This window comes from Acanthochromis polyacanthus, chromosome 16, assembly GCF_021347895.1.
Source record: "Acanthochromis polyacanthus isolate Apoly-LR-REF ecotype Palm Island chromosome 16, KAUST_Apoly_ChrSc, whole genome shotgun sequence".
Taxonomy (NCBI): Eukaryota; Metazoa; Chordata; class Actinopteri; family Pomacentridae; genus Acanthochromis; species Acanthochromis polyacanthus.
In genome coordinates, this window is record NC_067128.1 from 37,349,912 (window position 1) to 37,366,674 (window position 16,763).

The 16,763-nt window shown below is 40.6% G+C and overlaps 2 protein-coding genes and 1 long non-coding RNA gene across 24 annotated transcripts in view; 2 read left to right on the forward strand and 1 right to left on the reverse strand.

Moving 5' to 3' along the window:
• The window catches only part of LOC110945586 (gastrula zinc finger protein XlCGF57.1-like), a 156,012-nt gene that overhangs the window by 23,775 nt on the left and 115,474 nt on the right, over positions 1-16,763 (forward strand). The gene's annotated exons all lie outside the window — the stretch shown is intronic.
• The window catches only part of slc2a12 (solute carrier family 2 member 12), a 163,733-nt gene that overhangs the window by 219 nt on the left and 146,751 nt on the right, over positions 1-16,763 (forward strand). The window lies entirely within an intron of this gene.
• On the reverse strand, positions 9,668-13,526 carry LOC127530365 (uncharacterized). Its single transcript, XR_007936977.1, has 4 exons — positions 13,207-13,526; positions 12,283-12,477; positions 11,148-11,233; positions 9,668-10,797 (listed from the first exon to the last, which is right to left on the reverse strand). It is a non-coding gene; the product is annotated as an uncharacterized LOC127530365 (long non-coding RNA).

Genomic DNA, 16,763 nt, shown 5'->3' on the forward strand with positions numbered 1-16,763 from the left:
CTCACAGTCGTGCACGTGGTAACCTCCAGATAATGCTAAAAACACAAAGCAATTTATTCAGCACGGAGGTTAAACTTAATTAGCATTTTGCTAGCGAAGCTTAAACTGGTCATCTTACCACGGCAACCGCACACAGCAGACTGAGAACGCAGTGTGGGGGAAGTGAACACACCACAGATATAAACAATGTGGGGGAAGTGAACCCACCATAGATATGAAGCAATGTGGGGGAAGTGAACACACCATAGATATGAAGCAATGTGGGGGAAGTGAACACACCATAGATATGAAACAATGTGGGGGAAGTGAACACACCATAGATATGAAGCAATGTGGGGGAAGTGAACACACCATAGATATGAAACAATGTGGGGGAAGTGAACACACCATAGATATAAACAATGTGGGGGAAGTGAACACACCATAGATATAAACAATGTGGGGGAAGTGAACACACCATAGATATAAACAATGTGGGGGAAGTGAACACACCATAGATATGAAACAATGTGGGGGAAGTGAACACACCATAGATATGAAGCAATGTGGGGGAAGTGAACACACCATAGATATGAAACAATGTGGGGGAAGTGAACACACCATAGATATGAAACAATGTGGGGAAGTGAACACACCATAGATATGAAACAATGTGGGGAAGTGAACACACCATATAGTCCTTGGGCCAGGACCCAAACTTTCAGATATCGGTACCACCCGAGGTGACCAATTCTTTTGGTATTTTTAACTTGCTCCATGTCTCTAGTTTGCATTTTGATATGATAGCCCTTGCAGACTCACAGCTAAATATGTTATCACTGGTTTAATGGACATGACCCACAATGAAATGCATGGAGTCTGAGCCAAAAGTCCTGTCAGCACGACAGGACAGTTTGATGGGATTTTATGAAGCTCCACATGCTACACATGACCTGAATAATGACTTTACAGCTCAGAACAATACTATAACAAACATGAGACTGACAAAGATTTGGTTGCTATGGTAACAAGATTTTCTATAAGCAGGACGGAACAATAAAATAGTGAAGATTTGACAAACAATTTCAAAGTTAAATTCTATTGAAGTTAAAAAAACAACCATGTCTTGTGATTTGTGGTCAGTGTGAGACAGCAGACTGTAATTTCCAGTGAAACATACAAAATACCTTTTAAATGGTGTCAAAACTGTCAGAATTGTGATGAAAAGTTCAAAATATAACCCAGTTATAACAGACTGCTACCAGAATTCATCACGTCTAAACACTGTTGCAAAGACTATTTCTATTACGAAGCTGAATATTCAAATTCTTTTGCAGTTTTTATTTTAATTACATTTTATCAGTTCCATCCTGTTGTGCTGTGCGGTGATTCTCTGAGAACAGTACAGAGTTATAAAACAGAGGTAGGAGTCATTTCTTACACGTACCTGCATCATATAAAATAAAGGCAGTCATTCAAGTTTATTCAAAGTTAATCCTAGAAAAGCAAAGGATGTTACCACAGTTAACTGATCTGATTCAGCTTAATTAACCTTCATTAGAACTGTAAAAGGCAACTTGTATAACTGGAAATCTCAGCAGTTTCTTCTATGGGAAAAAACAAGTGAAGACAAATCAACAATTATCAAATAAGCAGGAAAAGAAGCATTCATTTGGGTCTGATGCTTAATTATTCTAATAGATTATATGTATAATATATTTCTCACAGTTTTATTTGATTATTGATTTATATTAAATGTGATCTTTGCAGATTTAACCCGCTGAAACCCACTGATGATATTAATGTAATTTATTTTCCTTTTTAAACTGTTTTTAGCCTCTAATCAAGAAAACGATTACATTCTAATGATTTCTGGTGTGTGAGGACTCTAACTGGTGGATTTCATCCTCTGTGTCTCCTTATGTGTGAAACTGAAGGCAGCAGTTTGTTTGAACTGTGAAGCACAAACGAGCACCACACTGCTGTTGATGTGTGTACCTGCTAATATACTGTTAATCCTAGACTAAATTAACTGGGTAAACCTTTAAACTTAACCCCATAGGCCATGGTATACAGTACAGATACTGTATGTTATTAGATAGATGGAATAACTGATTAATTTACTCCTGACCCAGTGATGGTCCTTCTGTGTAAACAAGCAGCATCCATTAAAGCCCAGTGCTGCTTTTTGCACCATAGAAAGAAATCCCTAAAAATCACAAGTAGAGTTGAAGACAAAACTATTAGACCTGCTGTGAAATTTAAGATTTTTTTTTTTTCAAAAAATTCCCAAGCGCTGTTAAACAGATCATGGAATTTATAACAGCTTTTCCAAATATCCTAGTTTTATTTTTGGAGCTGACAATATTTTATTTTGCACACAGAAACAAGATTATTTAATAAAAAACAAAAACTACCAGGGTCATTATCAGCCCCTTGATGCTAACAGTCAGTAGTGTTTCCTTTTTGCTGGATAACAGCTTCCAGTCGTCTGTTGTAGTTTGTAACGAGTCTCTGACGTCTCCTGAGGAATCCCAGCCCGTTCTTCTTTGGTAAACCTCTCAGAATCCTCCAGATCTGATGGTCTTCTGACATGGACCCTGGTCTTCAGTTGACCCCACAGATTTTCAGTGGGATCCCAGTCAGGGCTTTGTGCAGGCCAGTCAGTCACGTTCACTTGGTCTTCTGGAGGTAGATCTTCACCAGGAGCAACGGAAGTTTTGGGTCGTTGTCATGTTGGAAGACCCAGACCCAGTTTAGCAGCTGACTGCTGGAGGTTTTCTTTCTAAATCTTCATATATCCTTCTTTCTTCATGATTCCTTAAACCTTTACCAGATTCCCAGTTCCAGACGCACTGAAGCATCCAACAGCATGATACGGCTGTTATAGACATATAACCATATAACAAGGAACCAGAACAGGATGGAGTTTATTTACATTTACAATAAACAGAATTATTATTATTACTTATTTATCTCTCTCTCTAGGCTGTTATATATTTACAGCAAACCCCTCTCTCCTCAGAGCTGTTTCCACTTCTTCCTCAACCCATAGTCTCTGGGAAACCTACATGGAGTGAAGAAAAAATAGACAGAGAAGTAAATAAGTATGAACACAACAACATATTTATAAAGAAATCATGCTAATAAGTTAAGTACAAAGAACAGAAGTAGCCAATATACTGGAGACCAAAGTTATTTAATTTGATCAGTATAACATTGTTTGGTAACATTTCAATTATGTGAGAGCAGTCCTAAAGAATTGCCTGTAATCTCAATCATAAAATGGGTTTGGAGGAAGAACATAGATTCTAATCTGGATATATATGAGTTAGGCTTTATAACTACTATTGGTAGTATTGGTGATATTAATAGTAATGCGACTACTATCTGTCTGCTTATCTGTCTGTGTTGTAAAGTGTTTTTGAGTGTCCTAAAAAGCGCTATATAAATTTGATGTATTATTATTATTACTACTAGTAGTAGTGGTAATACACAGAGGTGGGTAGAGTAGCCAAAAATTGTACTTAAGTAAGAGTAACGTTACTTCAAAATAATATCACTGAAGTAGAAGTAAAAAGTAGTCATCCAAAGAATTACTCAAGTAAGAGTAAAAAAGTATTTGGTGAAAAGACTACTCAAGTACTGAAAGTACTGAGTAACTGTTTGAATGTAATGTTCGATTGATTTTTTTTTAGAAATGATCAGATCAGACAGACAAAAATGTAAAACAGTGAGCAAATTCTGGTATTTCCAAAAGTTAAAATTTTAAAAAATACCAAAACTAAACAACATCTTTACAAATGACAAGTTAAGGCACAAAAACCACAAATTTCACAAACTTTCTCTCAGTTTTTCACAACATAAAGCTTTGAAACAAATACCTGTAGTAAGGTAACGTTTGTATGTTTGAACAGTGCAAACTACTTCCAGTGACAACACAGCACTCAGAGTCTGTGACGTAGAACAGGGGTGTCAAACTCATTTTGGTCCAGGGGCCGCATACGGCCTCATTTGATCTCAAAGGGGCCGGACCAGTAAACTTACAGCATAATTACAGAGAACTAACAATAAGTCTAAGTTTTCCGACGTTTTAGTGCAAAGGAGAACAAGTATATTAGAAAAATCTTTATATGTAATGAACTGTCCTTTAAAAATTATATTAGAAACAACCAGAGATTAAAGTAAATGCAATTTCAACAACACTATGGATGCATCCATTAGAAATAATGGTGCTGCTGTGAGCTTCTCCCCATCCCAAAGCACAGGCTGTCAGTCCAGTAAGCCCACAGCAGTCCCGACATAATAAAGAGTAGACGCCGCTCAGGGTGCTGTGCAGCGAGAAATACGGCCGCCATCTTGGTCCGGTCAGCCGCTCCACTCAGCGCTGTTTGACAGCACATTTAATCCATCTTAACTCTGAATATTAACCTGATTTTCATGCATTTTTTATTTTTTTGCTCCAAACGTCATACATGTAGCTATGATACAGGACAAATGGTTTGACGTATTTTAATATTCATAGCGGGATTAACAGTAATAGAATATTCTGATATTAAGCTCGACTGTAGACAGGTATTTTGCAAACACTGTAAACACACACACACACTAATATATGTTAGAGAAGCAGATAATGGCAGTAAAGTCAATTATTTTAATAATTTGAAGAGACAATATATGATTACGCTATATATACACACGTGGACAAAATTGTTGGTACCCCTCAGTTAAAGAAGGAAAACCCACAATTCTCACTGAAATCACTTGAAACTCACAAAAGTAACAATAAATAAAAATTTATTGAAAATTAAATAATCAAAATCAGCCATCACTTTTGAATTGTTGATTAACATAATTATTTAAAAAAACAAACTAATGAAATAGGGCTGGACAAAAATGATGGTACCCATAACTTAATATTTTGTTGCACAACCTTTTGAGGCAATCACTGCAATTAAACGATTTCTGTATTTGTCAATGAGCGTTCTGCAGCTGTCAACAGGTATTTTGGCCCACTCCTCATGAGCAAACAGCTCCAGTTGTCTCAGGTTTGATGGGTGTCTTCTCCAAATGGCATGTTTCAGCTCCTTCCACATATGTTCAATGGGATTCAGATCTGGGCTCATAGAAGGCCACTTTAGAATAGTCCAACGCTTTTCTCTCAGCCATTCTTGGGTGTTTTTGGCTGTGTGTTTTGGATCGTTGTCCTGTTGGAAGACCCATGACCTGCGACTGAGACCAAGCTTTCTGACACTAGGCAGCACATTTCTCTCCAGAATGCCTTGATAGTCTTCAGATTTCATCGTACCTTGCACACTTTCAAGACACCCTGTGCCAGATGCAGCAAAGCAGCCCCAAAACATTACTGAGCCTCCTCCATGTTTCACCGTAGGGACAGTGTTCTTTTCTTCGTATGCTTGGTTTTTGAGTCTATGAACATAGAGTTGATGTGCCTTACCAAAAAGCTCCAGTTTGGTCTCATCTGTCCAAAGGACATTCTCCCAGAAGCTTTGTGGCTTGTCAACATGCATTTTTGCAAATTCCAGTCTGGCTTTTTTATGAGTTTTTTTCAGCAGTGGTGTCCTCCTTGGTCGTCTCCCATGAAGTCCACTTTGGCTCAAACAACGACGAATGGTGCGATCTGACACTGATGTACCTTGGCCTTGGAATTCACCTTTAATTTCTTTGGAGGTTGCTCTGGGCTCTTTGGATACAATTCCAACGATCCGTCTCTTCAATTTGTCATCAATTTTCCTCTTGCGGCCACGTCCAGGGAGGTTGGCTACTGTCCCGTGGGTCTTGAACTTCTGAATAATATGAGCCACTGTTGTCACAGGAACTTCAAGCTGTTTAGAGATGGTCTTATAGCCTTTACCTTTAAGATGTTTGTCTATCATTTTTTTTCGGATGTCCTGGGACAATTCTCTCCTTCGCTTTCTGTTGTCCATGTTCAGTGTGGTACACACCTTTTCACCAAACAGCAGGGTGACTACTTGTCTCCCTTTAAATAGGCAGACTGACTGATTATGAGTTTGGAAACACCTGTGATGTCAATTAAATGACACACCTGAGTTAATCATGTCACTCTGGTCAAATCGTTTTCAATCTTTTATAGAGGTACCATCATTTTTGTCCAGGCCTGTTTCATTAGTTTGTTTTTTAAATAATTATGTTAATCAACATTTCAAAAGTAATGGCTGTTTTTGATTATTTAATTTTCAATAAATTTTTATTTATTGTTACTTTGTGAGTTTCAAGTGATTTCAGTGAGAATTGTGGGTTTTTCCTTCTTTAACTGAGGGGTACCAACAATTTTGTCCACGTGTGTACATATATAAACAAAATACTGACTAATGAACACATATTTCTATATAAAACAATATATAGATATATATAAAATCATTTTCTGATATATCTTTTTAAATATATATGTATGAATTATACTGAGAGTCTATATATGATTTATATAATAATTTTCTCTGATATATTGATTATATGTATACTCCAGATATGATTTATATATATTATGTTTTCTGATATATTGATTACATTGATACTCCATACATGATTTATATATGTAGTATGATTTTCTCTGATATATAACTTTTATCTATTATATATATGTGAATGATGTTGATACTCCATCTATGATTTATATATATTCATTTTCTCTGATATATAACTTCTATCTATTGTTTTATATAGAAATATGTGTTCATTAGTCAGTATTTTGGTCCCAGTGTCTAATTAGGGGAGACCCACATCCCTCCATGGCCAGACGACAGATGAATCCCCCATACGCAAAGTCACTACAGATCCCATCCAGACTTACGGAGTGGGATATAAATGAAAATATTTTCTTCTCTGTCATACTAAAATAAACCACAGCATTTAGCCTCTAATTCAAAAACATATTTTGGGTGTTTTATACTCACTTTTTGGTCTCTTCCACAACGCTATTCCTCTCTCCTACAACGTTGATTACAATTACATGTAAACTAGGAAATGTGCAAATTAGGAGATGACGTCATTTAGCGACTTTAGGACAGCCAAAAGCGACTTTCCTTACTGAGGAGTTGGCAACACTGGCGCGTGGCTAAAACATAAACAGCTATGGAGGTGGGCTCGACTCAGAAGAACAATCTAAACCACAAGATGACGAACAACCAGCTCAAACCGACGAACTTGTACCTAAAAGAGGGCGAGCTTCTGTCATATGGCGGTGGTTTGGATTTAAAACTGACAAGGATCAGACTACCGTACTTTGTAAGGTATGCCGCTGCCCGGTCCCATTCATTCATTGAATTTACCAAAAATATGCTATATCGTGATGTATATCGTATCGGGATATAAAATAAGCTACTGTATATCGGGATATAAATTTTGGTCATATCGCCCAGCCCTAGTTGGAAATATCTTAAAGTCTCTCAGAGAAGGGTACATGAAAGCAGCAGAGTTCCTTCCACTGGACAACAGCATAGCATCCTCACTGTCTGCTCTGACTCCATCTCTAAATGCAGTGTGACTCTATTTATGGAGCGTTTATCACATTAGGAGAGGCCTTGCCTAATGCTATGGGCTCTGTTCACAATATGGCGTCTGATAACTTCCGGACCCTGAGTGTATGCATGAGTACTTCCTGTGACAACTGATTTGACAGCTAGAGCGGGACATACTGACTTACCGACGTTTGACAGACTTAGTTGTTTTATTGTTCAATGAGTGTATTTAGAGTTCGAGAGAGGCGTCTTGCCTATCAGAGGGTGGGGGCATCGGCACTGTATTGTTGTGTGCCGTTGTGCACCGTTTCGTCACGCTGTAATAGTGAAGTTAGCTTTCATTCATTCCCCGTTGACTCTGTGGTGCGGGCGCAGTGGCTCCAAAAGATTCGGAGGGATAACTTCACCCCGACTAAAAGCACCCGGGTTTGTCGTCGGCATTTTAAGCCGGATGAGTTTTATGTGACTGCTGGGGGGCTGCGAAAGCTGAAGAAGGGAGCGATACCGCTGTACTTCGAGTGGAATGGACCAGACCGAGCATTTGGGACCGGCGTACGCTGGTCGAGATTCCTGTCCCGGAGTCAGACTCGGATGCAGAGATGGAGACTGCATCCGAGGCAGAAAAGGATCATGATTATTGTCTTGTCCCAGAAACAGGAGCGAGGGCCAGTGATTTAGCGGACGCAAACGAAGCCTTACGCCGCAGGATTGGAGAGCTGGAGGAGCAGCTGGAAGCGCTTCAACTACGCCAGCGCTTCGGAATTGAACGCTTGTATGGATTTGATGAGGATGTGCGCTTTTATACAAGATTTGCATCTTACAGACATTTAATGGCGTTTTGGCGATTGATTGAACCTGCTGTGACCCACAAGATGATTCGCATAACCAGCGCCAAGACAGCCACAGCCCGCACAGTCCCTCACCAAACAACGGTAGGTCAAACTGATAACATGACGTGAATTAAGACGAATGTTATTAGTACTCATTAAATCACAAGTTAAATTCAGATTTAAATATACAATTATAATTATTACCTTTATGTGTTATACAATTTTATTGAATAGAAGTAAATCAAAATTATATTGTACATTTATTGCTCATCAATACTAAATACAGTTTTGTGTTTTTGCATCTCAACAGAAACTAAGACCCATTGATGAGTTGCTGCTGTTCCTCATGTACCTCTCAGTGGGTTTTCCTTTAAGGGACTTAGCAGAGAGGTTCAGCTTTCATCGCACCACTGCAAGCAGGATCATCTCTTCATGGACCCATTTCCTCTACTGCCTGCTGGGAAGCAATCGCCTTTGGATTCCCCAGAAACAGTGAAAGCTCAACTGCCACCTGAGTTTGAAGCTTTTCCAGATACACAGGTGGTGCTTGATTGTACAGAATTATTCTGTCAAACGCCATCCTCTCTGCTCCTTCAGAATGAGGTGTTTTCCACCTACAAATCTCATGCTACATTCAAGGCTATGGTTGCCATGGCACCGCACGGTGCAGTCACCTTTGTGTCTGGGCTTTATGCAGGATCGATGAGCGATCGTGAGATCTTTAGGCTCTCCGGCATCATAAAGCTGTTGAAGCCAGACATGGCAATCATGGTGGACAAAGGGTTTCTCATGGACAACATTGCGCCATGCAAGGTGTACCAGCCTGCCTTTCTCCATAGCAAAAAACAAATGAGTGGGGAGGATGTCAGACAGACACAATCTATTGCACGCCTTAGAGTGCACATGGAGAGATGCATAAGGAGAGTAAAAGAAAACAAACTGTTTGACAAGAACATACCGTTGTCTGTATGTGGGAACATTGAAGAATTGTTCTCTGTGGCCTGCTTCCTGGTCAATTACCAGAACGGGCCATTAGTCAAGGCATGGGCAGCTCGAGAGTGACTTACATCAAACATGTGTCCAAGTAGTGTGGATGTACTGGTGTAAGTGGTATAAAATGAAACAAAATGCTGATAAATGACTCACCTGCAGAAGTGTTCCCCCTTGCAGCTGGAATCAGCACCTTCACACGTTGTGATGTTTGTTGTGAAGAAATTAAAAAAGGCATACGCTGCTTTATTAAAACCTTTGTTGCTTCCTTGTCATCATTATGCTAAAATTAAGTTTTGCTGACTTGATATATAATTGAAAAAACGTAAGAAAGTGTATGAATTGAAGTGTATGAAGTGTATGAACAAACAAACATGAATCAAATATGAAGGGGGGCAGGAACAAGCAGAGTTTATCATGACCTGCCCTTACCTTTACAGTCTTATAATATCACCCATTTAATGTTAGTGTGTGTGTGTGTTTTTGAGTGAATAGGTGAGCATGTGTGTGTGACTGCACGCACAAGTCAGTCTCAGATCAAGTAATGATAAAAAAGAAATAATCCCCCTTCTCCCTGATGACCTTAGCCACCTCAGCATCCCTAAAAATCCTCTGGACAAGAAGGTGCTCCTCAGCAAAAATGACAAAATCGCACCACTGCATGCCAGTTATAAGCAGTTGGCCTTGCACCTGCAAGGCCAACTGCTTTGCCTTGCACCTGGCCTGGCTTCAGGTGCATGTTGCCACTTTGCATGTGAAGGTATCCAACATTTACATAGCTCTTTGCATTGGGGCACTTTACCTCCACCAGACCAAACGGTGGACTCTCAGTTGGATCAAACACGAGGCCATCTGGAGAGGATCCAAGCCAGGGAGCATCTGGGTGGATGACAAATCCTGATGGCCAATAATTAATGCACCTAATTTGGGCATATTCCTGAATAGCTGCTGGCTCCAGTGATAGCCCCCTCTTCATCAGTGTTGTCTGGACCCCACCTTTGCGGATCCGTTCAGCAAGGTTCTCAGCGGAGCTGTGGCCTCTGACATGGCACACCTCATGGAACCTGGAGGAGGTGAGCCTCATCTTCCTAAGGCTGTGCCACTCTGCGCTCCCACTCTCCTCCCTTGTGGCCATTTCAATGGACTGTGCCATGTCGAAAGTGACGTTAAGTGACGTTAAATTTAGGTGTTGTTGGTGAGTGCACACAAAGGAACATGTGCTTTGGTCCAGCCTGTGACCATTTAATGGCAAGCGTGGTGGAGGGGGAGCATCTCAGTGCTTAATGATCACCCTACTCACTGGCACTGGGTGCTGGTATGAGATGGGGCTGCCTTCTTGAACTGTCCCGAAAGCTGAATCAACGAGGGGGACCTCATCGCTTATGGCTAGTGTGGTGATTAGCGGAGCAATGTCGGCTGTGAAGTCCTGGTATACCTCATTGACCTTCAGGACGTCTGGGTCTGGCAAGTCCCCTCTTACTGCTTTGTAGCGTTTGCTCCTTTGAAAATAGTTGTTAATTAGAAAAAAGAGAAAATCTGAACATAACTACTTCATTGTATATAACTTGTAAACAGAAATAATGTGAATAATTTTATGAGACTATGACCAGTGCTTAAAGGAACTATATGTAAGAAATCTAAAGTAAATGGTCATAAGATCATACTAATATGTTAGAGACTCAGGAATAATGTTAACATAACATACTCATCTCATGGACAACAGTACAACCAAATTATTTGCATTTTTAAAAAATGTGGGACCTACACATAGATAAATTAAGCACTGACTAAAACTAATAAAGAAGTCTGAAGACTCAGTTGAAAACTAGAAAAGATGACTAAAACATACCTTACACCATCAGCAACTGTGTACTGTCTTGACTTGGGTTTTGTTGAGATAAACACCATGTCACCCACTCTGCCTGGTTTCACACCCTTTGCAGTAAACAAAATAATGAAAAAAGGATAGAAATTGATTAGTCAATCATTTTTCTAAAAAGCTGTGAAATAATATGTATGTTTTTACATTTAGCCCTCAAGCGACCGAGTGGGCTCATTTATGACCCCAGCCATATAATTATATTTGCTGTTTTTATATCTTTTATCTGAAAAATGTTTCCTACCATGAATTTAATCTACTTGTCCTACAGCTGCTCATAGTTTTTTGTAGAGATCGGCCAACTGGTGTGACAAGGATAAAGGAAACTTGTCTGGGGTCACTTATGACCCAGAAAGATGTATAGGTTTTTCACTATTGTAGGCCTTAGTTTTATTTATTTATTTCTACCTCTAATCGCTATATTTCAGTGTTTTGCACTATAGCTGGCAGACCTACATTTTTAGCCACAGCTGCCCTGGGGCAGACTGACTGGCTGCCAATCCACTCCTACAACCCCTCTGACCACCACCAACATTACACAGCATACACATTCATACACCAGTGGAAGTGGCAGCACTGGAGCTCAGGTGGGTAAAGTGTCTGCATTGGACGAACGGCTCTGCCCCCTGAGCCACAGCCGCCCCTAATCTAAATACTTCTCTGCATGTTACATCGCACACATACAGACAAGATGTTTGTGTACATTTTGTTTTTATGTACTTTTGATTTACTATTGAGGAAACAAAAGGAATAAAGTTTTAAAAGAAGTGGCAGACAAAGCGCGTCTAAATAAATGTTATTGCGTTCTTACAATGCATCATATTGTTCATATGGTTTTACTTTAGCTCTGAGTCAAAAATGATTAAAATCATTGAATAATTACAAAAGGTTATTTTAGAATATCCATTTTAAAATGCAGTGGAGTGGAATAGATAAGAAAGCACAGAAAGAGGCACTAAAGCAGACGTATTCCTGTGTAACATATAGTGGGCTCATAAATGACCCCAGTCGGTCATTTTAGTCACCAAAATAGCTTGGTCGCTTGAGGGTTAGATGTATAATGACTTGTATAATACAGCACTTTACCTTTACCTTGTGTATTTACCTGTGTTCGTGGTTTATACCATCGCTGTTCTGTTTCTGTGCAGCTGAGAACAGGCGGCACTGCTTTCAGTCTCAATGTGGAGTACTTCGTGGTCTCGTATAACAGTGCAACATTGTGGTTGCACAGCTCGGTTCCAGCCACACAGGAGCACTCAGCTGCATCAATTTCAACAGGGGTGGTGTTCTCAAAAGTAATCTATAAGTAAAAAAACATAATTTAGTGTCAAATTTAAGTTATCAATTTACAACTACAAATGAACTTTGTAAGTGAGAGAGTTGAGAGCAGGCTAATGGATAGGCCTATGTTTACACTTAAGCTCCAATGAACAGGAGCAGTACACATTTGAACAAGTTCTTAAAGCTTAAATTGAGGATACAAAATCAGCTCTTTAGTTACACTAATGTACCCACCATAAATAGGCATACTCAAACTTAAGCTCCAAAGAACGGGAGCAGTAACAACTAATTTCTGGAGTGTCCATGAAAGCTTTCTTCAGCTTTAAGGCAACTAACTATACTTAAATTATATCCAACTCCAGCCACATAAACACTCCATAAACACATTAAACACATTTCTCCTTCCTACTCTTAGGTTGCGGGGCTTCTCATTCTTCCTCAGCGACCTATAGCATGTTGCCCTGACCGTCACCCTACCAGCAAGGTCTTTCTTTGACACTGTGGGATTCAAGATTTTGCATAGGTCAGACAAAACACATTGTTGCATGAATGACTATAGAGTGCGATGGTGAATGTATTTGCACTTTTGCCCGTGAAAAGAGCGACGCTCCCCAGTACATCAGCATATCTCCCCAACACTTTGTAACCGCAGTTATTTTCTGTGTTGTCATCTGTGCGCTAGCGGCTAGCTACATAGCTAGTGTGAGCTGGCCAGCGATACGTGTTGTACTGCCAGTTTCTAACTTACCTTCATAGTTATCGATGTAGCTTGACAGGTACATCTTGTACCCCTTCTCCCGTTTGCTCCTGGGGGTTGAGGATCGAGCTTTAATTATTCTGTTAACATCCGAAATTGTGACTTTTGGGAGGTCTTGGAGAGACCGTGTGTAGAACGTTGCCATCTTCGACACCGGAAGTACTGATGCACACACTCACGAAAGCGGAAGTAAAACGGAAGTTGAGCCGTGCACAGAGCCTATTCCTCCAGATGAGCTTGGTCAACTAGAGGAAGAGGTTCGGGTGTATCAGATTGATGTAGACCTGGAGCCTTATGCCGAGACCTACAATGAGGAGGATGGCCGAGTTGATGTAAACTGGTGGAGCCACGTTGCATCTCTGAAAAGCGCAGAGAAAGGTGTGAGGTATCCCAGCCTGTGTAAGCTGGTTAAAGCTCTTCTCTCCATTTTCACAGGCCCACTGGTGGAAGGATAATTTAATTTAATGGAATACATCCTTGAAGCTGACAGGTGCTCCATGAATGTGGAAGCTTATGAGAACCTTGCAGTTGTTAAGTCCACAATGAAAGCCAGGGACTGGACAGCCTCGACCATGACCATAGACCAGCCTTTGAGGCGGTCATGTCTGTCATCTTACCAAAATTACCAGTTACACCTGCAGAAAAGAAAGCAAAAGAACAGGTACAAAAGAGAGAAGACTGTGTGAGGCACTAAAGGTACAGTCATCAAAGATGGCAAACAAACTGGTATAACAGGCCAAGAAAACCAACAGCCAGCCATCACCTCCCCTGGACTAGCCAGACCTCCTCACTCTGGACCAGCCAGACCTTCTCAGTCTAGACCAGCCTCCTCCTCTGGCCCAGCCAAGTTCTTTGCTCTATTTTATGGCCAAGCGAAAGTCTCCCCTACCTCCTCTGCACCACCCTCAGGAAACACCAATGCAAACATGTTAAAAAGGAAAGGGGAGGAATTAAAGCCCAACCAAAAAAGAAGAAAGAAATAGTTCAGGCTCAGAATTTTTTTTTTAACTTTAAGCCCTGCAGTTAAGAGTTTATGTGTGAGCTTTGTTGTATTAATGTTCATTACTGAGAAAACTTGCTCACAAAGCTAGGTCGTCCCAAACGTGCACAACATTTTTGAGCCAGTGCGGTTAATTTAGGGTAGCCTGGAAGGAGATGCTGATCAAATGTTTCCAAGCCCACAGAGACAAATCTGTCCTTCAGTTCTACATCACACTGCAAATCCATTATTTCAAGTTTCATGTCAGAGAGCACATCAGAAGCTTAACAATAACAATAAATCGATGTAAAATGATCTCACGGGCCTGATATAATTGTATTATGGGCTGGATATGGCCCGCGGGCCTTGAGTTTTGACACATGCAGACTGTATGTGAATGCTGCATCCCCTCCGTATCACGCGGACCTATCAAGCCTGACATCATGCTTCACTTCAGCCGTGTTAGTAAACAGAAGACAAAAGACAGAGATGTCCATGCTAATGCTATGCTAATGATTGGACTCCGAAGCAAGATCAAATTTCTTGAAAATGCCTCCGTTTTTTAAATTTCCTGTCTGCTGTGTGTGAAGAGTTTGTGCCGCTATGCCACTAATGTGACCGCAGGGCGACGTCTGGTGAAACTGAGTCACATGGTTATTGTTGCGTCGTCTGATTGGTGAAACACAGTCATGTGGTAGATCCACTGAGGGCGTCTCTCTGGCAAAATAAAGCAGCTCTAATGTGGTAAATAAAAAGGAACGAGTGGAGTATAGCCCGTTGTAACGGAGTAAGAGTGGCGTTTCTTCATCATAAATCTACTCCAGTAAAAGTAAAAAGTATGGCAGAGAGAAACTACTCTCAGAAGTAAATTTTTTTCAAAAAGTTACTTAAGTATATGTAACGGAGTAAATGTTACTCGTTACTACCCACCTCTGGTAATACACCAACTACTGCTGCTGATACTGTCTCTGCTACTACAACTTGTAATACTATTACAAATGCTGACACTACCTCTACTACTCTAACGGCTATTTATACGACTACTGCTGTTTGAATTTTTGGTATTACTATTACTGCTGCATGTACTTTTAGTATTACTACTACTGCTTGTACAGCCATACTACAGCTACTATTAATCGTCTGGTATTTGGTTGTCCAGCTGTTAGCTCGTGTCAGTGTTTTTCTAGTGGCTAACTAGTTAGCTCTCATAGACCCTCAACAAGATTTAATAATGAAAAACGAGCTAAAAACTATTCTTACCTGTGGAAAGTTATTCCAATTTTCCTTGTCTCCATCGTTCGACGTAGTGTGCAACTGTATGCAGCACAATGAGCCGGAATTATTCTTGTTTTAGTTTTCATGCCATACACATCAATGGAAAACACGGAAACTTTGCCCCCACGAGCTTAGTGTCTCCGTAGGCACGTCGCTCAGAGGGGTGTGTCGTAGCTACTCTTCAGATCTATGGAACACACCCCAAGTCTTCAGGGGCCCTGACGTTGTGTGTCCACACCGTATCCGGTGGTCACCGTGGCAACCAAATCTGTAACATGAGATGACAAGTGGAATTATTAACTCCACTACACATGTAGAACATCATGAAGTGTTCAGGTGAATAGTTAACGGTGAGCTGAGACACATTGTGAGGAAGAGAGGATGGGTTCATAATATGGTGTCTAGGGCTGCACGATATTGGAAATATGTGCGATATGGGTGTCCAGAACTGCAATATCGATATATATTGCGATATTGGATATTAGCAGGGTTCTCACCTGGATTTTTTTACAGCGTAACGGCCCAACACTATGCGCACGCGCAATAGCCTTTATTAAATCTCACGAGCGGCCGGCCCAGATGTCAGCCAATGAGCATCACGCAGATGCTCCAAATGCTCATGATTTAGGTCACTTTTCACCATACATGGCATCACGGAAACAACTGAGACATGTAACCCCGAGATTGGAAGGGACTCTTAATTTTAGATGGGAACAGGTCAATTGACAGGAAAGTACGGCTGAGGTGGGGAGACATAAATTAACCTAGATAGGCACCCAGTCGATAAAAACAAACGCACATGGTGTTATCTGTCAAAATAACTCTTTCACAGCGCCAACTGCCCCAATAAAGAAGTTATCTCACATAAATATGGAAATATTACGCAAGCAAATGTTCTCAAAACACAATACCACAACTTGAAAGGCAGCGTAGCGGCCCTAATTACAGCGTAATCTTTTAACCAATGCGCTGGCGAGAACACTGATTAGTGCCTTTGTCCGATGTGACAGCCACTTGTTTCTCTTCTTGCAATCCCCAGTTCGTCAACACATCCCACAGGGCAGCCGCTATATTTTCAACGGTGTGGGAGTCCAGAAAGTAGGAGACTTCTAAGCAGCGTGTTTTCAGATCAAAGTCGTTTGTGAGAAAGTGAACAGTAAAACTGATGTAGGGCTCAGTAGTACGACTGGACCATAAATCTGTGCTGCTTGCAAAGAAATCCACATTATTCTGCTCCGCTTTTACAGACCCCAAGCATACCTCGTACATCTGTGGAATGGCCACTTGGTAAATA